The 26,845-nt window shown below is 34.2% G+C and overlaps 1 long non-coding RNA gene across 1 annotated transcript in view; it reads right to left on the reverse strand.

Moving 5' to 3' along the window:
- The window catches only part of LOC138705697 (uncharacterized), a 280,299-nt gene that overhangs the window by 95,934 nt on the left and 157,520 nt on the right, over positions 1-26,845 (reverse strand). The window contains exon 2 of the long non-coding RNA XR_011333733.1: positions 10,506-10,589. This is a non-coding gene — a long non-coding RNA (uncharacterized lncRNA). The remainder of the gene's footprint in view (positions 1-10,505; positions 10,590-26,845) is intronic.

A 26,845-nucleotide genomic window follows, 5' to 3' on the forward strand; every position in this document is an offset into this window, starting at 1 on the left:
ATTTGAAGACAGTTCAGTATTTTCGTAAGTCAATATTTTATTGTATTAGAGTACTTCGTTACTTCTGATCTTTATGTACTTTATTTTCTTCTAATCTTGTAATAGTCAATTAAATACCACTCGAGTTTTGACTGTCTCTAGATAAATCAAAACCTCTAGTGAGATTACTGTTGAAAATAACTTAAAAATGATATTTAATATGAAATCAAAATGAAAATGTTGTAGGTTAACTTGTTAACAATATACATACAGTCAACTTAGAATCAAATTAATTATAATAAAGTACTACCAAATCATATGATTTACTTACTTACTTACTTACAAATGGCTTTTAAGGAACCCGAAGGTTCATTGCCGCCCTCACATAAGCCCGCCATCGGTCCCTATCCTGTGCAAGATTAAGCCAGTCTCTATCATCATACCCCACCTCCCTCAAATCCATTTTAATATTATCCTCCCATCTACGTCTCGGCCTCCCTAAAGGTCTTTTTCCCTCCGGTCTCCCAACTAACACTCTATATGCATTTCTGGATTCGCCCATACGTGCTACATGCCCTGCCCATCTCAAACGTCTGGATTTCAAGTTCCTAATTATGTCAGGTGAAGAATACAATGCGTGCAGTTCTGTGTTGTGTAACTTTCTCCATTCTCCTGTAACTTCATCCCGCTTAGCCCCAAATATTTTCCTAAGCACCTTATTCTCAAACACCCTTAACCTATGTTCCTCTCTCAGAGTGAGAGTCCAAGTTTCACAGCCATATAGAAGAACCGGTAATATAACTGTTTTATAAATTCTAACTTTCAGATTTTTGGACAGCAGACTGGATGATAAGAGCTTCTCAACCGAATAATAACACGCATTTCCCATATTTATTCTGCGTTTAATTTCCTCCCGAGTGTCATTTACATTTGTTACTGTTGCTCCAAGATATTTGAATTTTTCCACCTCTTCGAAGGATAAATCTCCAATATTTATATTTCCATTTCGTACAATATTCCCGTCACGAGACATAATCATATACACCAAATCATATGATATGTATTTAAAATATATCAGCCAAATATATATGAATACTAATTTTAATTACGTTTTATAAATATCTCTTTCATTTTTAACTTTAATTCATACATGTTACAAATATTTCAGAATCATGTTATTAATTTTTAGTCCATAATTAAGGCCATATTTTTTGCCCAGCAATTTGATTATAATACACTTTTCCTTTTCTTGTGAGGTTTCATTATTTTATTTTATTTTATTTTTTAAATTCATTCTCTTGTGAAAGAAAGTTAATCATGTATATTTCAAAATTTGTTCCAATTGCATTTCACTTTCTACATCGCAATGACTTGACGTCCCAAATGTTCCAGCTTCACGCAACGAAACCTTCAGCGTCAACCATACCTAGGCAGCATAGTAGCTAGAAGCCTAGATCATATGTACCCAGCCTTATAGGCTTTGAGGTTAACAGCTTTTGTCAGGTTTACTACGCTGCCATCTAGTTGTTACATAAGGAGTCACGTCATAATTCCCATTTGAATTGCATTAGAGACTGTACTGCCATCTAGTGTTCGTTTACGGCGGACGGGTGGCGATCCTGGCGGTTGTTCTCTTCAAAGTGCTGCCGATTTTAACATAGCGATGAGTTATCTGTTACTTATAATATTATCTAGGATAGAAGTAAGCAAGTCTAGCCTGTTCCCTCACCTCCGCGCAATACTCCCGGCGGTTCGTTACTCACTTGTCACACGTCGCCTGGCAACGAACGCGTCTCCTACCTCTCAGCGAGATGAAAGCCAATGCCAGAAGGCAGTGTCCACTCGAAATAGCATGGAATTCATAACAACAACACCGCTTGGATTATCGGAAGATTTTTTCTTGAATGAGTGAGTGTGTGGGTGTGGGTGTGAGTGTGAGTGAGGGTAAGGTGGTGAGGGGATGAGGGGGTGAGGGAGGGAGAGGGGTGTGTGTGAGTATGTGTGTGTGTGTGTGCGTGTGTGTTTTTACTACAAAACAATAAAGTACCGTAATACTTGAAACCAAAAATATCAGAGTGCCTATCGATGATGGAATCCTGTTCATTTTGATGGCTAAGTCACGTGGCAAGAACTTAATATAATGTAGGCCACTCAGTGTGTGTGGTTTACTATGGTGTAAAATCATGTTTAGTATTTAGTAATTACTATTTACATACAATACAAAATAAATACATATTTTGGACTTAACGCACATCCGTTTGAGGAAGTTCGTGTTTGGGTGTGGTTCCTATAAGTAACGACTTTGTACTAAATGGAACATAACAAAGATTCAATAAAGTTACAAAACCAATACAATTATTATTACAAAACAGGGATAATTACGAAGATAAAAGTAGAGAAAGAAACAGAGTAGCTGCTGGAATGAAACATGGCTTCAACTATGGCTTAAAACTATACAACAAGTTAATTTCTCAGTACCCTGTTTTAGCTAACATAAGTATGATTAAATTTAAACTGAAAATTAAATAAATTATTAAGGAAACAACATAGGGTTAAATAATTAATTATTAGTCTTATATTATACTTGTGATTGTTCTGTATCATATAGGCTCTTGTTTATATAATGTGTGCTTTTTTTTTAGTAGGTTATTTTACGACTCTTTATCAGCATCTTAGGTTATTTAGCGTCTGAATAAGATGAAGGTGATAATGACCGGTGAAATGAGTCCGGGGTCCAGCACCGAAAGTTACCCAGCATTTGCTCATATTGGGTTGAGGGAAAACTCCGGAAAAAATCTCAACCAGGTAATTGCCCCGACCGGGAATCGAACACGGGCCACCTGGTTTCGCGGCCAGAGGCTCCAGTCGTTACTACACAGGTGTGGACTGTAATGTGTGCTATTTTATTGCTTATATTAATTGTTTTATTTGTCTTCTCCTTTCTGTTTATGTACAGTGCGCTTTTGAACTTCCGACCACGAGCGTTTGCTCATACTGGAATAAATTCTTTCATTTATATTTCTGTATTATGTATATAATAGCTTTTTTTAATGTTTCTTTGTTTCTATTGCATTTAATATGTATTTTTGTGTTTTTTTATTGTAATAATTTGTAATAATCTAAGTAGGCCTATATAATTTGAACTGGTAATGGAAATTACGGAGAAAACGACTGAACGGATTTTAATGAATGACTCCTCATTTTGAAGCCTGGAACCCAAAGATTTGCAGAAAAATAGTAGTTTTTAGTGAAATGTCAATTTTCCTACATAAATTTCCTATTTTCCAAAATCCATCTGTAGTCAGTTTTGAGAACTAATGGCTTTTCAGAATAAAACAAAACACACACACACACTACAATAAGCAATATTACACGAAGGTTTGACCTGCAGGATTGCTGACATATTACTTAGATCAAATCAGAGCAAATTCTGTGACATAATGACAACAATATGTCAATCTTCATTTGTGTATTTTTTTATAACATCTCTATAATTGGTTATTAAAAACTTTGAAGACTTAGGTCTACTAAAAATAATTTACAGGTCTGATTCTGTGGTGTGTAATTTTCTGACTACAGCTATGTATTGGATATTAAAAACTACGAAATTTGAGGTCGTTTGATGACATTATCACCATTAAAAGTGAAATATTATTATAGTTAATGCCATGATGTGAATATTTGTCACTAATATACATATTAAAGATTTAGCCTATTGATGATATGAAACTCAAACCTTTTGGGGTTACGTAAGTAGACGTAGAGAATATCTTAAATTAGATCTTCAATTCTATTCTACTGAGTGACGGCGTATAATATATACAGTTCATGTTACTGAAAACTACAAAACTTACGTAAGTTAAAATTATTGTTATTAAAAATTAAATATTTTTATAGTTATTAATCAAGTGGTGTGGTCTTTTTCATATATTTAATGGCGGTGTGGTGTGGATATTTATATGCATGATTCTCTCTTCTTCTAATGAACTTAGTTGCTGCACAAGCCACTAGTAAATATATATTCATTAAAAAATAATCGTGGCCAATTGTAACACTGATCTACACATTAACTATAATGTACAGAAAAAAATAAACAAAATAAATACTTAATCTAAAATAAAAAGTCAAGAACAAGTATATTGAAATTAAGAAAGGAAAAAGGAACATGAATACTAAATAATTTTTTTTTTGTTGTTTGTAACTCTGTAGCATCTATTACATGCTTTATGGTTGTGCTAACAGATGACGCTGAAACGTGTGTTCAGGTTACTGCCCAGCGACAGTCCTGATGTATTTTTATATATGCGATGATTGGTTAATTAATATTAACCCGGCACACTCACAATCATACAAATTTCTAGAGACCCAGTGAATTCTTCTTCTTCAAGGAAAATTCACCGAGAGCCCAGCCCGGGAATCGAACCCGGGACCTCCCGATCTGGAAGCCAGCATGCTGACCAACAGACCACGGAGGCAGTCACTAAATAATTTGCTTATTTTTTTATTCATTAAAATCAAAATAATCTAGGTCAGGATTTCTATCAAAATAGAGTTGTAAACCTTGGCCCGTAATTCTGGTTATGATTTATTCCAGGAGATGTGTAACATTTAGGTTCAGCTAAAAGATATGCCATTTTTTTCTGGTAGAATAAACATGTTATTCTTTAGGCTATATTTCTGACGATTTTTATAATAATACTCTAATAATCTATATTTAGGCTATACATTTGTTCAATTTGGAAAACGTTAAAATTGGAATAATTTAAATTTGTTCGATAATCAATTTAAGCAAATTTTAATTTCCGAAAATTTTATTTTTTAAATAAAATGTACAAACTTTAATTCTCTAATATGTATTTATTATTTAGTATGTATTTATTTATTTAACCTGGTAGAGATAAGGCCGCCAGGCCTTCTCTGCCCTTCTATCAGGAGATTCCAACTATAATATTAAGAATAAAATTACAATTAGTATTAAATTTACAATTACAATTACAATAAAAATCAAAGTACGAAAAGATTACCTGACTAATTAAAGCTAGATAATTTATCATAGAAAAACAAAGAATATTTTATATTTACTGAATTACAAATTAAACCTAGAATAACAAAATTGTATGGTGATGAAATTACTGGATATTGAAATATTGTGTGATGGATTAAGGAAACTATTTACAAGAAATCAATTACTGACCAAGTGCCTAGTAAGTTTGCGTTTGAATTCAATTTTATTTCGACAGTCCCTGATGCTAGCAGGTAGCGAATTCCAGAGTCTTGGCAGGGCTATTGTGAAAGAGAATGACTATGAGAAGGTGCGATGGGATGGTATTGTTAGTATGTAATGGATTACTAAATAATATTTTTTACTAGGTTATTTAACGACGTCTTATGAACTAATGGATTATTTAGCGTCGATGAAATTCGTGATAGTGAGATGGTATTTGGCGAGATGAGGCTGAGAATTCGCCATAGATTATCTGACATTGGCCTTACGGTTGGGAAAACGTCGGAAAAAACCAAACCATATAATCAGCTCAAGCGGGAATCCAATTCACTTCCGAGCGCAACTTCGGATCAGCGGGCAAACGCGCTACCGCTTGAGCCACGCCGATGGCTATTAAATAAGATTAAGACACTATTTAAGTAATAATTTATTTCTCACTTATTTCAATAGGTAACGAAAAAATCACAATTTTTACATTGTAGGTCTTATCTACTTTCGTTTTGGAATAAAAATGAAGGTAAAGTGTAGTATTCTCCAATAGCTTTTGCAGTTATTTATTGTCCAGGTCAACGTGTAACAGCTCTCCTATTAACCTGAAATCCAACCTGAAGCAATCACTCGAACATCATGCATTTTGGAGGATTGGAACAAATCCAAACCGACCGCTAGCTCTTTAATAAGTCACCAATACTTCCTGCATCATTTAAAACGATTTAAAATTAATATCTAGTAAATGCTTGGCTCTTACACAAGTAAGTCTATAAATATTAATTTCCCCACCTTTCAATTGAAGAGAGATCGTCTACCACCGGATATAACCACAAACTATTTTTTAATTCATAAGTCAAACCCAAACTTGCCCGAGATCAGGGTCGTCTGACAGGTGTTGCCGCGCCGCACCCAAACCACAAACATTTGAGCATCGAGCTGTGACAAACGCCGCTTTTGACACCTGTGGCATAGGGTGTTCTAAAGACCAAGATTCCAAATTATATTATGAACTTTTATTAAGACTTATTCTTGCAAAAAAGTCAGTTTTAATCATGAATTTTCAAGAGAATAGCTTCTCTTTATTGCTTGGGAGAAGAGATTTTGAATAATTTCAAGGGAAAAATTGTTCCGGGCAGGGTACGATACAAGGTTGGGAGGTGCTTTTCACAAAAATCGAGAAAAGTTTAAAAAAACTCTCTCTGCTCGTTTTTCAATTTCCGAGATTTTGTACTGTATTTCACAAACGTGTATTGTACAACATTTTTTGCACGTTCACATTTTTTAAATTGCAAATACAATATATCTTGCATTGAAAATTTAGAGCAATATTATTCCAAAGCCTTCGCAAAACTGCATTGTAATGATAACTAAGCAACAATAAGTGCACTTTAATGAGTATATTTCAGTATAATTTTATGTTATGAAGAATGGTTTCGCTAGCAACAAGTTTTTGTGTGAGAATTCTAACTTTCAAGACCTAACAACAATAGCTGTAGGGGAGAGTCGGGTAGTATCGGACATCGGGTAGTATCGGACAGTGCGTTTTTTTCATCTAACAACATATGGTAGTACCTGAATGACATGGTTACGTTTCTCTATGCGACATCACAGAAACTTAACCATGTCAATCAGGTACTATCATCGTGTGGTAGATGAAAGAAACTCACTGTCCGATATTACCCGATGTCCGATACTAACCGACTCTCCCCTAAGTACAGCAAAAAACACGGTCGTGCAAAAAAATAGGTTTGCATATTGCAATTTCTCGTCTTGCAGGTATCGACACATTAGAAGTTGGGTGGTATCTACTGGTTTTGAGTAAAATTATTGTTGTTCACGATCTTTCAGGCATTTGTATTTTTCGAATTGGACTAAATTACTAGTAAGGTAATTGAGTATCTCACTTTGGGCCGCACCTTCAAAAAGTTTGGGAACCACTGGTTTATATCAACGGGTAACTACTGTACAGTAGTGGAAAAAAAACCGGACCGACCCTTGTAGCTGATACAAAAGAATCCTGTGCTGTGTATTGTGTCAAACTGTGGTAATTTCAATATGGATAGTGAAGCCAGAGGTATGTACTGCTATTTAATGTAAAAATACGCAGTTATCTTTGCCGAATAGAGGTAGAAATGTAATATTGATGTCAGATGAAAATAAAACTCTCAAAGTTCTTTCGTCTGTAAGCTTGAGACACTGAAGGAAAAAAAAAGACGGTAAGAATCGAACAAATGCAGTAAATTGCATTGTTACTATTAATTATACAAGATGGATGTGTTTTGTGACTAGCAAAATTTGAATCTGTGACTCTGAAATCAGCTACAAGGGTCGGTCCGGTTTCTTTTGCCACTACTGTACATGAACTTGGCTTTTTATTCCGCAGGGATGTGTAAAACTAATGCGGCATGCCATTGTATTAAACATTTCAAATCAAGCCAAATACGTAATGTCACAATATGGTCCCTATGACTTAGCACTCATTATAAGAAATCACTTTTAAGCTCTAGATCGCTTATACTGTTTGGTGAGGACGAGTCTCTCTATATTAGAATGAATATTATTACTACAACGGAAAGTAGTTACGAGATGATAGGCTGTTAGACGTTCAATATTTTTAATCAGGTTCATTTTAGAAAAAAAAATTGCAGGCATACGTGAATTCAAATGTTGCCAGCATCTTAGCTGCGAATTTACATAAGTTAGGAGACTTGTCATTAGATAACGATAACGGTTCATACAATTCCTTGCTGGTTTTACCTGACATTTGAAAAAGGGTATTGCTCTCTATGGCTCACTATGTGTTTTAAATTCGATAAATTGATCGACTGTATTTTCAACTTGTAGTGACTATGGGTTGCCTTTTCCATTAACAAATTATTCTTATACATTCTTCAAAACTTTATCATTATTTGAACCTGCATAACAAATTAAATTAAAACAAAATATTATTTCATCACATGTAACAACAATTTTATTAATATAAACTAATTTTAACAATTAAATTATTACATTATAAGGTTATATTTGCCAAAATTCTTACGGTCTTACTAATGAAAACTCTATATATAGACGATAAACTGTCTTATACTTATACAATGAGTAGCTCGTTTATACGTCGTGTGTAAATTCCTTACTAATAATCACTACATACGTTCTATATAATGTTATACAGCTACGTCATAGTTTCGTCATTATATACTTCGTTACGAAAGGTAATAGAATATCTGAGGTTCTCTATTGAATCCGGTAGAGCGCTCTAGTGTGGCGCGTTAAGTATCGATAGTATAACTGGCTCTAATCGATTACCACACTATATTTTGGTCAAAGAGTACAAGCTACAGCAATATTATTCTAATTATTTTGTGCTCTTTGGTTTGTTCTTCTGTGGTTACAAGGCAACCATCATCATAAAATGACAGTCGATACGAACAGCTGTTCGAGGGGCGGCCATTTTTTCTCTATATACAACGCTTAAACAAGAGGTTTTGTGTATATAACTACTGCAAAGCAATTCCCATTGTATAGTTACAGCCTGTTTATACATCCATTGCTTATGCATGGTTTATTAGTAAATTTTTGTGTCTCAACTCTGCATAAGTCTGGTATAAAAACTATATACGGTTTATTAGTAAGACTGTTAATGTTTAAGATCGAAATGCCGTCTGATATTATAATCTTTCACATAAATCTCAAGTGAATACTTGAGAAATTGAGCTTTATATTGATTCATAATAACAAAATAATCTTGTTCCCATGTTTGTTTAATTAAAGTGAATCCTACAATTTATTCGCCATATTCCGCCACTTTACACACTCCAAATTAGAACGCTATGGTACCGAGTTCAATATATGAGCCGTTCAGAGCAGAAGTGGTGTAAGTCAGAAATGGGTAATGATAATAATAATAATAATAATAATAATAATAATTTATTTATTTAATCTGGCAGAGCTAAGGCCAGTAGGCCTTCTCTTCCGCCCAGCCAGACTCTAATTCTAATTAAATACATTTGCTTACATAGTTATTACATTAATATCTAGATCATAAAACAACATGAAAGTAAATAATGAAAATTGGATAACTAATGTTAGTGTGACAATAATAAACACTGGTAAGAAATAGTTATAATAATAATAATAATAATAATAATAATAATAATAATAATAATAATAATAATAATGAGATAATTTAGATATTTATCTGTGATATATATAACCATTAAACATTGAGAAACCTGAAACAGCTATTATTGTTGACAATAATTGTTAGAAAAATATCTCGTTAGCCTATTCTTAAATTGATTTGATGTCTGACAGTCCCTGACATTACTCGGTAGGGAATTCCAAAGTCGAGGAACAGCCACAGTGAAAGAAGATGAATATGAGGATGTTCGGTGGGAAGGAATGGATAATATTGAGGAGTGTTGTGATCGTGTGTCTAGGTTATGATGGGTGGATAAATTTTGAAAACGAGACGCAAGATAGACAGGATTGGAGAAATGCAATATGTGAAAGAGAAGGAAAAGACAGAGGATTTTCCTACGATCTTCTAGACGGAGCCAGGGCAACATTTCGAGGGATGGTGTTACGTGATCAGCCCGGCGAATATTGCAGACGAAACGGACGCACATATTATGAACACGTTGTAGTCTCTGCGCCGAAGTAACGCTTAGGTCAGTAAGCAGAATATCACAGTAATCGAAGTGGGGCATCACGAGTGTTTGCACTAGCATTTTTTTAATGAGGGTTAAAGTAAACATTCTATAAAATACAGGGCAAAGTAGCAATTAATATTCAATTTATTTAAACTATCAATAGTCAGTGGATAGCAAGAATGACATATTAATTGCTACTTTGCGCTATATTTTACAGAATTTTTACTTTAAACCTCAAAATCCAATTTTGACTTACACCACTTTTGCTCTGAACGGCTCATATGCTTACAGTACGTACAGGCAGACAGGCAGAATATTTGTGGAGAGAGAAATGAAGGGGTGGTGTATACAGTGCCCGCGCGGGAACATAGTGCCCATCCCTCTTCTATAATATTAATAATTAATTTTGTATTGGAGTAAATATAATACATGTACAGTTTATATTCGTATCTATATTATATTTTAAGAGTTCTGTATATTTTGGAGCAGTCGTTGAGTCAGCTGGTGCGGACGAATACCTGCCACGCCTTTAGTGTTGTACCATTCAAGTCTTGGGGCATTTTTTAGTATTCTGCGCGGAAAACCGGTCGTCAATACATTGAAATAGCACCAGTATAAACACAACACATATAAAGTTAACTATCTCAGGTCACACTCACATTGCAGCAGTCGAAAGTGTTGCCTCGTCTTGCATCAGTCGATAAGCAGGAGACGCTGGGGATCCTCCCATCTGAAGTCATGACCTGCATCACAAGGATAAAAAAAAACCGTTTGAAATATAAGGAATCAGAGTTACTTGTTGGTTATCAGGAAAAGAATATTAAAATGTTTCTGTGTTGTCTAAAAATGTTTATATACCTTGCTTAACACATTCCTAGAGAACTGTTATTTGTAATTTCGTGGCAGAAAATAAATGTCATTTTAATTACGTTGGAATAGATGAGACTATTTCATTTATATGACGTCATTCCATTTTCAACCAATGAAGTGTAATGAAATTTTGAATTCCAACCAATCACAGTCACACTTTGCGATAATTTTTGCAGCTAGATTTATCGCTATCAATTTATCGCATGGTCGTTCTTTTGTTTAGTCGTTGTCGCCAACTGTTTCCCCGTAAATTGATGATCATGAATACATTAAGATGCAACTACACGGTTAAACTTTTCTTTCAATTTTAAAACAATGAATGCAAGATTGATATTTAATATTAATTAATATATTTACGCAGTGAAGACGACGTTCAAAACGGCGCACCATGTAGACACAAAATCTTCATGCATCTTAATTGAACTCGATTCTTTCACTATTCTTCCCAGATTGCACGCATACGCGATTGGAATATTGAACTGTGTAGATGCAGCTTTAGTTCCGTTACACACTACAGCGAGAATGCGTTTGCCGAGCTATAAAAAATGCTTTCGTGTAGCACTGATTGTAACGGTCGAAATAAGGCACAGCTGACATTGGTCCTGCTCCCACAGGTAACCTAACCTATAAGGCTACAAAATTTGTTTTTTTGTGAATGAAATGAAAAATTAATAGAAAGTCAGATGTTCAAATTTATGTAACATCATCGCATATCAAACCCAAAGACCTTGCATAGTAATAATAAGGTCTTTGATCAAACTGCTTTCCGTATGGCGTAATAAAATTCGTCTTTTGATTAGGCCTATCTATATAGAGATGGCTTCACTATGTAGCAACATGTCTCGCTGTGAATACATAAGCATTGGTATATAGCTGGTCCCACTGTTACTGTTAAATTAAATTATGATTTCAGCACATAATGAAAATGTATTTATGTTATAATAATAAGAGAAAAGTGCAGTGCATGTAATTAACATTGTTAAGCCTGTATTTCGCTTTTCGCAATTGGCATTACTGAATAATAACATCTAATTTCTTTATTGCAGTAATCGATATTCATCTACGAGTATTTCAACTTCACAATGTCTAAATAGGTTAAGTATTCGTTAATATACAATTATTAACATTTTGTGATCGAATTTTAGGGATATATTATTTACATTTTTATTTTATTCACGAAATAGTCTTAATAAATATCACTCGAGGTCTGAGATTTCCCAGATAAATCTCAGTCCTCTCGTGACATTACTACAGAGAATTCAATGAAAAGAGGATAATGTAACAAAAAAGGAAACACCAGGACAAGCAATAAACAAAGACAAAAGGAAAGAAGACATACTAGAAGCTAGATGAATAGAAAGGAGAAACTGAATAAGAGGACAAACAGAGTAGGGCAGAAGGAAAATAATCGAAACAGAAAGTATAATTGTCACATTAAGTAGAAAAAATCGGAGATACAAACAGATTGAAGAAGTGGAGTAGAAGTGGAATATGAAAAAAAAAATGTAAAAAAGTATACAAACAATACAACGTAACTATAATACGAAAACAAAAGACTTAAAAACGAATAATTTTCTGATAAATTCAGAAGCATAACTGAACATGCAGAGAAAATACAAGTAATAGTACTAGCGTAATATAGAAAATGAATGAGTTGCAGAAATAGATGCAGGAGAAAAGCATAAATAGAACAATTATATGCAAAGGAAATAAAATAGGCAGTATCATATGGAGACTGAAGATTTAGAAATGAACTTTGAATATCAAATCAGGGAAATAGAAGCATATAGAACAGCTGTAGACTTACCGTATGATTTTTTATAAGAGTAGAACAAAATTTATTTATTTTGATAATAATTGTAACATAAAATATAAATAAACAGAAAAACTTTAGAGAAACTCGTGTAGAAAGATTAGAACTCGTGCTCAGGGGCGGATTCCTGAATTTAAATTAAGAAGTATAAAATACAATTTGTCTTATGTCTACTACTCAATAAGAATATATACATTTAAATTTAAAATTTTTCAATTTTTATAAAATCCATACATAAGTTTTTAAATTTAATACTAGAACTATTAGAATTGACAAGATTAGGATATTTAAATATAAATTTGTTATATATTCTTGGGCCTAAATTACTACTATGATTAAATACTGTAGCAGTGCTGCATTTTGGTTCGAACAATCTTAAAGAATTCATACCTTTTGTTTCATAACTATGCGAATACAATTCAAAATTATTTCGATTTTTATGTACGAATTTTATTAATACAATATAATAGATTTGTCTTATTTTAAGAACATTAAAGTCTAAAAAGAGTTTTTGAGATGGAAAATCAATAGGTTTATGAGGACATATTTTAATTATTTTCTTCTGTAATAAATAAAGTGGATTAAAATTAGATTTAAATAAGCTACCCCGTCCTATAATTCCATACATAATTATCGACTGAAATAAAGTTAAGTATATTGTGCGTAATAAACTTATTCACAAGTAATTTCTCAATAAAACAAATAATATATTATTTTACGTAATTTAGTACAAAAGTAATTAATGTGTTGGTTCCATTTTAAAGGATTGTCGAAAATTATGCCTAACTTCAGAGGACTCCTTAATAATTGGACATTTACACTGTATAAGGCAACAACAAAATTAGAGTTATGTAGTTTCATACTCAATATAGACGTAGGAGGTTTGTTACATTTTTCAGATAATCAGAATGAAATAATTATGGTTTTATTTTCGTTGATAGAAAGATAATTTATGTTAAACCATTTTTTTATTAATTTAAGTCTATTATTTGAATTATTATATGCATCGTATCAGTTTTTCCGCCAAAAAGTAAAACTGTATCATCTGCATAAGAATAATGAACACGATTGTATTGCTGTAAGTCAATTTTTAATAAGTCATTAATATATATTGAAAATAAAATAGGGCCTAGAACTGTGCCTTGGGGAACACCTATATTAATAATTGAAGGTTCACTTGACTAATAGTCAATTTTCGTTATTTGAATTCTGTCGTTGAGATACTATTTTATTAAGTTTAAATGAGTCGAATATGAAGATAAAAGTCATAGATAAGAGCATGAAAATCGAACTAGTAGTAGAAAATAACAAGTGTTTAATGTTTGATAAGCGAAACAGAACTGGTTAGAGTAGTGAGAATGGAAGTAGAATCAGAAGAGTAATTAATTATGTACGACAATCTTTATTTCTGTATGAGTCTTACTGCAAATGCGCGGTACATAAACTTTTTATTTTCATGCAGTTCTATCCTCCAAACAGACGGGTACCTCGTAAGTATTTTGTGACAACACAGAAGAGCATAGGAGAACACAATGACAAAAAGGTTACGTAGCAATAAAAGTGAACATTTCAGAAACCCTGACCTCGTTGTGAGGGTGCGCGTACTTGTAAATGCGTCACCAGATCAAAATGCCTGCATTGCACACGCAAGTCTACGCTTTATTTACGGTTAGCAATAACCTGTAGTTATGGCCTATTGTAGCGATGGTTGACATTTGCGTTTTATTAGAGTAGTTAACATTGCCGCGTTTCGTTAGTCACTTGTTACCGCAGACAGCTGAGCGTGGGGTGGCAGCCATCTTCTCCACAACAGTATGTTACTCACAGCTCACTGTAGTTATAAGGTGAAGGGCCTAACATCACACAAACTACTGATTAAACCGAGGAAGTACATCAAGCGACTAAACTGAGATATTAAAATAAGGACAGTATAGAACAAATGTGTAATGAATTGTAAGACCATAGATTAGTTCATAGACGAGACTGGAAAGATTAGAGTTACCATCCGTCTGGCAAAAGGAGGACATGTCCTCTTTTTTAATCATTTTATCTTGTTCGGCTGGCATTTAAAAAATTTTTGAAATGTCCAGCATTTCGCATTTCAACTAGAATTAATATTAAACGTAACTTGAACAGCAACATCGTAGGAGTAGGCTATCTCGCTCACATTTGCACGACTGCATCCAACATGGCGCAGACAGTTTTCCGACCGATGTGGAGACTATTATCACAGTCTAGTATATATATAGTCACGAAGCTCAATACGTAGTATATATGCATCCATAGATAGTTGCTAACCACTAGGATCGCTACTATCGCCTCATTACAGACAATGCGAAATAGTACTGCACAGTTTGTTGTTTCTTGTACCCTCATAAACTCAAGCTTCGTGACTGTATATACTAGACTGTGGCATTATACTAAAAATTTTCAATTATTTCAGTGTCTATACAGTTCGTACAGAGGAACTGAAGGACTTCTGTGAATTTGTTAATATAAACTATCAACAACTTCTGAGTTCATCTAAAACAAGACGGTTAATCTTATTTCATGCTTTGGGAAGGCCAATTAAAATGTTCCCAGCTGTGAAATCACATTTTATGTCCCAGCCATTTAAAACTATTCCAGTGATGGTAAGATTCTTTTTAATGAGTTCTCAGAACTGTATCTTTGGTTTTTTCCACACTAAAATCTCAATAATCGATTAAATGACGATCTTACTCGTGTTAATTATGTAAGCATGTGCGGCTTACAGCTGTTTCGGTGCTATTTCACACCATCCTCAGAGCCTTCTGTGTCTCGGCGCCATCTCAACTTCGCTGCCTGTTGTGTGCGTGCGTTCGTGTGATGAAGAGTTGTGTCAAATAGCGTGTGTGTTCTGAAATTGATCTGTGTGTTGAGAATTTGATTAGGGTGTGTTTTAGTGTGTCTGTATATTTCATATTGTTCTAGTGTGCTGAGGTTTTGGTTTTTGGGTTGTATGTGTAGGATTTCCATGTCTGTATTTATGTTATTGTATGTGTGGTTAGCATTAGTTACAGTATGTGTTCGGCATATGTAGATGTATTGTGTCCTCTGGTTATTGCTTTAATGTGTCCTTTGTATCGAGTTTGGAATGATCTGCCTGTCTGTCCAAAGTAGAAACTGTCGCAACTATTGCATGTGAGTTTGTATAGGCCTGTGTGGTTGTATTTACTCGTATTTGTTTGTGCTGTTTGTGTGTTGAGATGTCTTTGTAGTGTGTTTTCTGTTCTGTATGCTATGTTGTATTTCTGTTTTCTGAATGAGGATGCGATCTTATATGTGTTTTTGTTTTCGTATGTTAGTGTGATGTATTTCTTGTGTTCTTGTGTTTGTGTTGTGTTTTGTGTCTTTTTGTGTTAGTTGAGTTTTTGTTATTAACACGAGTAAGATCGCCATTTAATTAATTATTTATATTCAAGTGTTAAAAGTAGTGTACGAAAGATTCAACATGCAAAAATTCTCAAGTGTTGAAAGGGAACATAATTCTGAAGTGGAAGTGTATGACTTGCTCATGTCAGTTCTCGTTTCTTTGCAGGATAGGCTGAAAATCGAGTTCTTGCAACTAAAAGTAAAACAGTCATTAAATTCATTTTCTGAAAATGGGTTCCCTACAAAATGTAAAAATTTTCATGAAAATGTAATTCATTTCTATGAAATTTGCATTTTAAACAAATGGTCAAAACCTATGCTCTCAATGGTTGAAGCTGAAGCACATACAAAACAAAGTATTGTGACGTTTTATTACTAACAACAATGAACTGTTAATCTTAAATAATATTTACAAAGCACTATTTACAAATCAGAACTGTCAGTTCTCAGTTCACAGTCCTTCTAGCTCAGTCACTAGAGTTCACAGTATCTCGAACCACAGACCTTCAGAGACAGTCCACTGTACTCGAACTCAGGTCCCTCCAACTGCGGTCCACTGCACTCGAACTCAGGCCTTCGGATGCTGACACAGTTGCGGACGCACACTCAAGTCGAACTCCGGTACACAAGACTGGCTTGCTCGGTTCACTGGCTTACTTACTGAACTAATCATGAATCACACTCTGTCTGAGTTCCCTCGCGCTTCTTCTTTTATAACCACAGCGACGTAGCCTGGAAAGTTCGAGTTATTTCGACGCGTGTGTCCGTTCTCGAATCATCTCGCACGCTGCTGCTCTTCGGACGGACTTCTCTAGAAGATTCGGGAGGGTCCGTCCCTCCCTCACTCCGCAAGTAGCAGCTGCGCGCGCACTCTCCCCTCGTCGCGTTGACGTAATACACCCCTCTCTTCTCTCCGCCGCGCGCCGTCCCTCAGTGCTCCATGGAGCCCGCGCGATCTGCTCTCTTGCGGGACGCTGGTCGTGAGTTCGAATCTCACGTCGCAGTCACAATATGATGACCTATTGACATGCATTGAATTCTTACACTCTAAAAATGTCACTATTCATGATTCTAAGCTATTTGATCAATTCTGCAATATACAAAGATATGTCAATGAAGTTAATTTTGGAAAATATTTAACTTTAGAACTTTACTTCTGCGAACACTGAAACTTTCTCATAACTTTTATAGTTATATCCCAAGTCACAATGGAAGTGTTGAGAGGGTATTTCCCTAATATCTGCTCAATGGACAAAAGAACGAAATCGCATTCTAACGGAGACAGTCATAGGTATCATCATTGTGAAATATAATTTCAAGGACATGTCCTGTGAACAGTTCTATTGTTATTTCTTACAAGACAGAAGTTTGTTTCCTCAGACTCTTGTGCACAAAGTGGGCTCCACCGATAAGTAGGGTACAGATGTAATACTGATCCAGCAACTAGTGACAAAACTAACTAAGGTGAGCCATTATTTTTATCTTTAATTTTTGTTAATACCAATTTTTAAAAAGTCCTCCTTTTTCCTATAGAATTTCTTCTCATGGTAACCCTAGGAAAGACAAGTGCAACGAACACAGCGAGCGGGAGCGCCAGTTAATTTTGTTCATCTCTAGAAGAGTAGTTAAATGTTATGTTTTATTTAACGACGCTCGCAACTGCAGAGGTTATATCAGCGTCGCCGGATGTGCCGGAATTTTGTCCCGCAGGAGTTCTTTTACATGCCAGTAAATCTACTGACATGGGTCTGTCGCATTTAAGCACACTTAAATGCTATCGACCTGGCCCGGGATCGAACCCGCAACCCTGGGCATAGAAGGCCAGCGCTATACCAACTCGCCAACCAGGTCGACTAGAAGAGTAGTAAAGAGACAAATTTACAACTCGAAGATGAGTGACAGTAAAAGTATAAAAAGGAAAGCAACAAGATAAGAAAAGAAGGAAATCAAAATTAGAGATGAGGACAGAGTCCAAAAGGAAACGAGGAAATATACATTATTAGAAAGTTAATAAAATAGGAAGAAAACAGTTTAATAGACAAGGAGAAGAGAAACATCGAGAGGACAGTGAAGAATAAAGAGAAAAACAAGAGATAAGAAAGAAAGAAATGTTCTAGAAAGAAGATTAGGTAAACAAGGGAAAATAATGGGGAGAAGAATAATAAACTTAATCTAAAGGAAGAAATAAAAGACTATGACAAAGAGGAAGAGAATAATAATAATAATAATAATAATAATAATAATAATAATAATAATAGGGTTTAATAATAATTTATTTTATATAATTTATTTTATTTATTTATTTGCTATTATTTACTGTGTTATAGAACAGCCAGAGGCCAATAACAGTTCAGCATAAAGCATAATTACAATATGACGAAATTGATACTGAAAAAGTAATAAAAAAGTGCACAAAAATAATAATTATTAGGCATGAAGACAATTAGAATTAATGACAATAATGACGATGAATGGACAGAATAACGGATGACTTTAAAATACATAACTAAGAATACTATGAGAATAATAGTGATGATACAATGATGATTAAGTATAATGTCTGAAAGAATACATAAATGAAAAATCATTGCCAAGAGCAAACTAAGTTTATACATTGAAAGGATCGAATTCGCAGTCATGCATTTTGGCATTTTTAATGCATCTGGAGACTGGTGAAAGAAATTTCGAATTTCTATTATAGAAAATTTGTGGGCCCTCATATCTTTCGTTGGAATACGTAAGGTAATATTGTTATTTATTTATTTATTTATTTATTTTTTATTTATTTAGAATAATAATAATAATAATAATAATAATAATAATAATAAAATTTCATTAATAATTCATTTTCCATATAAAATTGTCTCAGTAGTAGGCCTAGTAAGATCTGGCTATATAATTTTCTCCTCATTCTTGATAACAAGGAAATGAGAAACTCTGGCATGCAGACAATACATTCAGAGATATTAATACTTTACGTTTTTAAATTCTTTTTAAATTTTTATCCATAATGAAGATTTTTTATGATCAAACAGTTTAACTAATTTCAATATACAATATAAAGATTTTTTTTTTCAGTCAATGACTTCACTTATGTAAGGTTGTAAGGTTGTAAATATCATCAATAACAATTCTGATGAATTAAGGTTTCAAGGTACACTCTCAACACATACATTATGGTGTATATACATCTTCCGGACACAGAAAAGGCGTATAATAACTGGATAATGAGAATATGGATACAAGCAAATTAGATAAATATAGATTAATCATTGTAAGCATCTCTTCACATAGTATTTTACATAAATTTTTCAGTTTTAGATTTTTATATAGTGAAGACCTGCAATTTTATATATATGTATTTTAATTTACACGTTTGTGTTTTTAACCAATTGACAATAAGGGTACATTTACATGAGAAAAGAAATATTGATGTCCCAAACCATGTTGATTTTCTTCTTCTTCTTTGGCATTTTCCCACTTATAGGTTCGCCGTCTTCAGTTTCCATATATATCTATCGTTCCAATCTCCTTCTTCCAAATTCCTGCCGTCCATTATTGCTCTGACATGGGTTTTCCATTTCAGTTTTGGTCTACCACGTTTATTTTTTCCTGGGGGTGACCATTGATATATATTTTTGGGCCATTTTTCGTTGCCCATTCTTTGCACATGTCCATACCATTTCAGAGTTTGATTTTCTATTCTCTTAACAACAGATGTGGTAACGTTCATTCCTTTCCAAAGGAGTTCATTTCTAATTTTATCCTGTCTTGTTTTTTGAAGACTTCTCCTAAGATAGTCCAATTCAACTGTTCTAATTTTGTTTTTTTGTAGTTCTGTCATGGACCAAGTTTCACTTCCATATGATAAAATATTCTGTATTATACTCTTGTAGATTTTAATTTTAGTTTCTTTTGTAATAATTTTATTCCAGATTATTCCATGCAAAGTCTTGGTAGCATTTTTTGCCAAGGCAATTTTATTTTGAATGTCTCTCTCACATGTACCTATATTTGTGATTATTGATCCAAGATATTTAAAGGATTCACATTTTTTAATTTTTCCTGTTTCAAGTATGAGGTCACCCACATCTCTTCCTAAACACACATATTCTGTTTTCTGTAGAACCGTGTCGATTTTAATATGTTTTATGTTTATCAATGCATATTGTATTTTTGATCAGAGGCACATGTACTTATTTAGGGATGATATTGCAGCATAAAAAGTTGTATCTGATAATGTCGGCATGACGGACGAAAACGTTAATACAATATTAAATTATGTAATATAAGGACTTGTACCTTACACATATAGAAAGTAAAGTCATTGACTGAAAATACTTTTCTGAAAAAATATTCAAAATGAATGGCAAAATAATTTCAATATATTTTTCAATATATTTATTCACTCAGCTACGCTAAATTTATCTACATGAAAAGTTTCATGGAGATATCTTTCATAATTCCAGGGGAAAATAATAAACAGCGTACATCTTGATAACGTAGAAAACTTACGTCTGGGTTCTCTTAAACGCTCCACGCAATAAAATGATAAGGATTCTACGAACATCCTGCCACTTTTCTCTTTAGAACTTTAATACGACACAACAGCTTCCCGTTGCAACTGATAAGAATGCAACTCAACGTTATGTATTTTCTATTACAAGTTCCTATTTAACTCGCTGGGATATCAAGCCGAGCCATCAGCACGGAAAGCTCATGGTAAATAACAGTGAACTTCACCTGTTCTGTTTCTCAGAAGATGAAATGCATCACAGCTAAGCAACGTTTCATAAGCTTTTGACGTAACATTACACAAGTAGCCTATGTACTGAGCATTCAGTGGTTGTGAAAGAGATCGCTGTTCTTATATTTCGGTGTCAATCAATGACACGAGATAAATACGCCCGTACTGACGAGTTTCTTCACATCACCGGCAATCTCGATAGCTAGCTCAGTGGTTCCATTCTTCGCCATTAGATGGCAATATCATGCAGACCGGAGGAAGATGTCTTTAAACTAAGGAGAGGATAATAATTGTGGTCCCGAAGTTTGGACCACATACATACATACACACACACTTTCCGACCAGATGAAATTGATGCAACTATTGACAAACTTAATCATGACCTGAATCAAGTTTCTTCACGGGCGAACAAGTTTCGGACTAAGGTTAAATGCTGTAATAACACTGAACAACAAGAATTTTGCTCCGACTTAAAACAATGTGTTCCTTATGGTTTGGTGTACGCTGATCCGAAAATGCATCCCTTTTCTTCATATAAGCTACTATTTCACTTTTCGGTAAGCGCTCTCCCAGGAAATATCTGGCGCGTGTTGGGGGTTGTAAACCAAAACAAAAGCTAATGCATTTTATGAGTTTATTACTTATTTCCGGCTTCTTATGGTTGTTTGCATGTTCTTTTGTACTTCTAATAAATAAACAGATATTGGTCCCTTTTATTCAGTAAATTTCACAACAGTTCAAAGTGAGGTCAACGCAATGAACAAACAAGAGTGTGGTTTTTAGTATTTAAAACAAAAGTTTACCATTTTGAGTGAAGGCAAATTAAAAGCGGGCATTTTCATCGGTCCACAAATACAAAAGTAATGGCTGACTCTTTGTTTGAGGAAAAACTTTTCGTTATACAGAAAAATGGCATGGTGCGCTTTCAAAGATGTTTGCTCAAATTTCCTACATAGAACTTGTTGTGGAAACCATGTCAAGTGCATATGAGAAAATGGGGTGTAATATGTCTCTCAAAATACACTTTTTACATTCTCATATGCATTTCTTTCCTCCTAACTTTGGAGCGTTAAGCAACGAGCATGGGAAAATATTTAATCAAGAAATATCTGAAATGGAAAGGCGATATAAAGGAAGATCATCATCCAGCATGCTTGCAGACTATTGTTGGTTCCTTGTAAAAGACAGTCCAGGGTCTAGTTATAAACAGAAGACATCCAGAGAATTCTTTTAAATGTAAGTTCAAATTCCGACATTTTTCTCATTATATGCATGAAATATTTTTATTGTTGTGTTTTAAACTGTGTAACATCAATTTTGTATCCAGTACACTTTTTAAAGTATTATGAGGCATTCTGAGTCCTTAGTATGTTGTAATTTTACCAGTAGCAGTGAAAAATGAAAAAAAAAAAAAAAGTTTGTTCATAAAACATTCAATTCATTTTTCCCGGAAAATGGTATGTGGTGGGGAAATTTTGATTTCATATTCAAATTTAGGGCACACATACTATTAATATTCACCTATCTTTATTTCGGAGCCAGATAAAAAGTAAAAATTTTGTTGTTCAGTGTAACTGGACATATTGAACACAATGAACAACAGACATATCCCAAACATTACAGTAAATAATGCCGATATTCCGTACCATTCTGTCGTCAGAAACCTCGGCATTTACTTAGATGGAAATTTAAATTGGGAATGCCAAATAAACGAAATGTCCAGGACAGTATGTTATACCATGCATTCTCTTAACCCGTTCAGAAACTTTCTCCCGCCGAAATTAAAACAGACTTGAGTGCAAACCCTCGTACTACCACTGTTTGACTATTGCGACGTAATACTTACAGACTTGACAACTGACCTTTCCAACAAGCTGCAGCGTGTGCACAATATGTGTGTCAGATTAATCAGAAATGCTCGCAAATTCGACCATATTACACCCTCGTTCAAGTATTTATACTGGCTGCGAATCAATGACCGCAGAACACTTCATTCCCTGTATCTTCTGTTTCGAGTTCTCCACACTTAATTAATTAGGTTATTTTATGTATCTAATTAGGTTATTTTATGTATTATTATTAATTGTAATTATTGTGTATAATTGTATTGTGTATTCTTATTGTATTGTGTATATAATTGTATTGTGTATTGTAATTTTATTGTGTATTGTTTATATTGTGTATATCACTACCACCGGGTGCTTGCCCATTTTCAGTGTAAATAAATACATACCTACATTTCTACTCCAAATTATCTGCGGTCCCGGTTTAACTGCTTATCCTCCAATCACAATCTAAACACCAGGTCACAGGACAGCCAATTCCTAGCAATTCCTCCTTATAGAACATCCCTTTATTCATCCTCTTTTACTGTCTCAGTCCCCCGTGAATGGAATTCTCTACCTCAGAATATACTTTCAAGAACAGGCTAAACGATTTCTTACGAACGCAGTCAAACTGAAATTATAATTATAACCATGACTGAGATCAACAATTTCATTATATTTAGGTATGGCTATTATTATTATTATTATTATTATTATTATTATTATTATTATTATGGCTATTATTATTATTATTATTATTATTATTATTAATTGTATCACTGTGCTGGACTTTTATTGGCCAATGGCTGTTGCCCAGTACATAAATATTAATAAATAAATAAGTAAAGAAATAAATAGATAAATAAATTATTATTATTATTATTATTATTATTATTATTATTATTATTATTATTATTATAGATTAGTCAACTGTCCAAAGATAGGTCTGAAACGCCACAAGTGATACCAAGAAGACACCTCTTATGAGGCAACTAGGCCAGGAGATGATGGGATAGGGTGGCCAGTTCCTTCCCCTTCCATTCCATATATCGTCGATTAGCTACATGTTACACTAATCAGACTTCAGATGCATACAAACAATTGTTCTTCCTCCGACACAAATCGTCAAGTGAGATGTAGTGCCTGATAAGAGATGTACATAGGGTTGCCAACTTTTTTTTAAGAAAATACGGGAGACTAAGGAATTGACAAAATTTCACATATAAAAATAGACAAATTATTCGGTTAAGTTACTAAAAAAAACAACTTTATTCTCATGTTCCTATGCTCCTGTTTCGAACATCTGTCCAATTATTGTTCATGTGATGAAACATTCTTTTTGCATGAGCATTACTACTTGGTATGCTTAGAACAAAACTAGCCAGTTTTTTTTTTTTGCAAAATTTATAACATTAACACGGCTTGATTTTAGACGGGCGAGCAGTAAAACTAATTTCTGGAAAGTATTACTTTCTATAAAGACTGAATATTTTAATGCATTTCTTGAACAATAAAATTCATCATATAATCAATCATCATTTACGGAAAAATCAAATGTTTAAAATAAAAATTTTTACATTATACAAACATAAGGGAGAAAAATGCTAGAAGAGAATAATAATACGGGAGCCGGGAGACTGTTAAAAATTAGGGGCAAATGCGGGAGATCCCGGGAAATACGGGAGAGTTGGCAACCCTAGGTGTACAGTAATGGCAAAAAAACCGGACCGAACCTTGTAGCTGATTTCAGAGCTTTGTTCACTCCAGAGCACGACAGACTGGTAACTAAGACTTTCGTGGTTCGAATCCTGCCTGGGAAGGAAACATTTTTTGTTCCTTATTCTAATTTATTCCCAATACATTTCGCTAGCTGGTAACATTCATGTTCTGGGGATAATAAGTTAATTAAGTACTAAAATATCGCTGCAATCGAAAAGTATTGGGAATAAATTTGAATAAGCAACAGAAAAAAGTTTCCTTCCCAGGCAGGATTCGAACCACGAAAGACTTAGTTACCAGTCTATCGTGCCCTGGAGTGAACAAGGCTCTGAAATCAGCTACAAGGGTCGGTCCGGTTTTTTTTGCCACTGCTGTACATATCAGTCAGAACCTCAATCAGAGGACTTATTATTATTATTATTATTATTATTATTATTATTATTATTTATAGTCCACACCTGTGGAGTAACGGTTAGCGCGTCTAGCCGCGAAACCAGGTGGCCCGGGTTCGATTCCCGGTCGGGGAAAGTTATCTGGTTGAATTTTTTCCGGGGTTTTCCCTCAACCCAATATGAGCAAATGCTGGGTAACTTTCGGTGTTGGACCCCGGACTCATATCACCGCCATTATCCCCTTCATCTCATTCAGACGCTAAATAACCTAAGATGTTGATAAAGCGTCGTAAAATAACCTACTAAAATAAAAAAAATTATTATTTATATTACATAATTATTTTATTGGTGTGTTGGAAAGATAAAAGGAACTGCTATTGTATTATATTAATTAGCCTATGTATTATGTATTGTATTGTGTTAATTATGTTTTGTTTATAGTGATGTAATACTTTTGTATCATACTGGTTGAGTGGAAGAGAAGGCCGAGTGGCCTTAACTCTGCCCGTTAAAATAAACCATTATTATTATTATTATTATTATTATTATTATTATTATTATTATTCATACTCTCACCTACGCATATCCGGCGCGGAGGAGGAAAAAAAATTCAAGTTAGATTGTTTGCCAAGTAAACGCCTAATAATGCACGGTTTATACATCATTGCAATAGTTTCCAGTCGAATTGGTTGCCTATGAATCACGGCGGTTTTCGAGTCGACAGCGCAGAACACAGCCTTTGGAGCAAATTTAACGCTAGACGGGGTTTTTAAAACTGAAGAATAACTACTTGTTCATTGATTAATGATTAAGGGTAATGAAGCTAAATGCACGGAATTGTGGGTAAGCTTCCGTGAACCGTATTAATATTATAATTTCACTGATTCAAGCCAATTGGAAACAAAAAAGTCTATTACAAGTGGGTAGTAAAAAAACGTTCAACGCCATATTAATGTTCGTAACCGGCAGTATGTCCCGACAAGCTTCGTATGAAATAAACACTGAATGTTTGTCTAATTTGTTTTGGCTTTCTGTGCACCCGAGGTGGAATGAGTCGCGTTCTCATTGTGCTGCCTGACTAAGCCGGTTCCATCATCCTCAGCACGCATTCCTCTCTAGTTAACAAGTCCGAATAACGTACCTATGGTAGACGTCTGCTGTCCCTCATAGATCCACCTGAATCTTCGTGTCCCCGTGAGGGATGAGATTCTGTTTCTCTCTCTAGACCTATGAATCGTCTAGAAACCATCAGTACTGCTATCTATAAAATCTTTGAAACACCTATTACAGCAGACGGACAATTCTAAACTGCACAGTGGTGCTTATTGGTCTAGAATACGTATTTATTCGGACTGCATGTAGAAATACAAATTAAGTCAGTATGTGTCTCGAAATTAGACGAAATTAGAAAATCCTTCTCTTCCACACCACCAGAAATACAACTACAATAATAAAAACCAAACTACAAGGTGGGTCAAAAGTCGCTTTCCCCAATATTCGTTCGTAGGTTTCATACTTGTAAACATATACAGATGTTATAACTTGAACAAACGAATAACGGGTGTAATAAGTGGTCGGTTGGCAACCATATTCGTGAGTCAACTGTTTTTCCAATGTCATGTTTTGAAAACAGCCCTTGCTTTGCCGATATGACAACAGGATGAAGTACCACCTCATTTTGATGTACGACGAGAGATTCTTAAACCAGCGTGAATGGATTCGCCGTCGTGACACAATAGAATCGCCACACAGATATGCGACCTGACGCCATGTGATTTTTCGCTGTGGGGTATTCTAAAAAACGACATTTTTGGGCAGAAACTGCAGGATCTGCACCATTTGCGACAGATAATCGAACAGTCATTCGTGAAAATCGATGAAAAACGTGAGTTATGTTCTGCCATCTGTAAATCAGTGTCTAAATGTTGTGAATTGTGCATCGAGAAACAGTGAGTCTATTTTTAACAAAATATGTAAATAAATGTGTAGTCAAATGCATTTAAATGTAAGGAAGTGTTTGGGAAAAGCGACTTTTAACCTATCCTGTATAATATATACACACTATAATCACACAAACTTTAAATGAGTGATTAAATATCATAATTATATTCCAGTTAATTAACAATGCTAAGATATTAACGAATATAGACAAGAAACTTGCAATTTTAAATACAGAGTAAAAACACGTTAATCAACTCAGGTATCAATACTTAAGAACCACGAAATGAGACAAAGATTT

The sequence above is a fragment of the Periplaneta americana genome, chromosome 9 (genome assembly GCF_040183065.1).
Source record: "Periplaneta americana isolate PAMFEO1 chromosome 9, P.americana_PAMFEO1_priV1, whole genome shotgun sequence".
Classification (NCBI taxonomy): Eukaryota; Metazoa; Arthropoda; class Insecta; order Blattodea; family Blattidae; genus Periplaneta; species Periplaneta americana.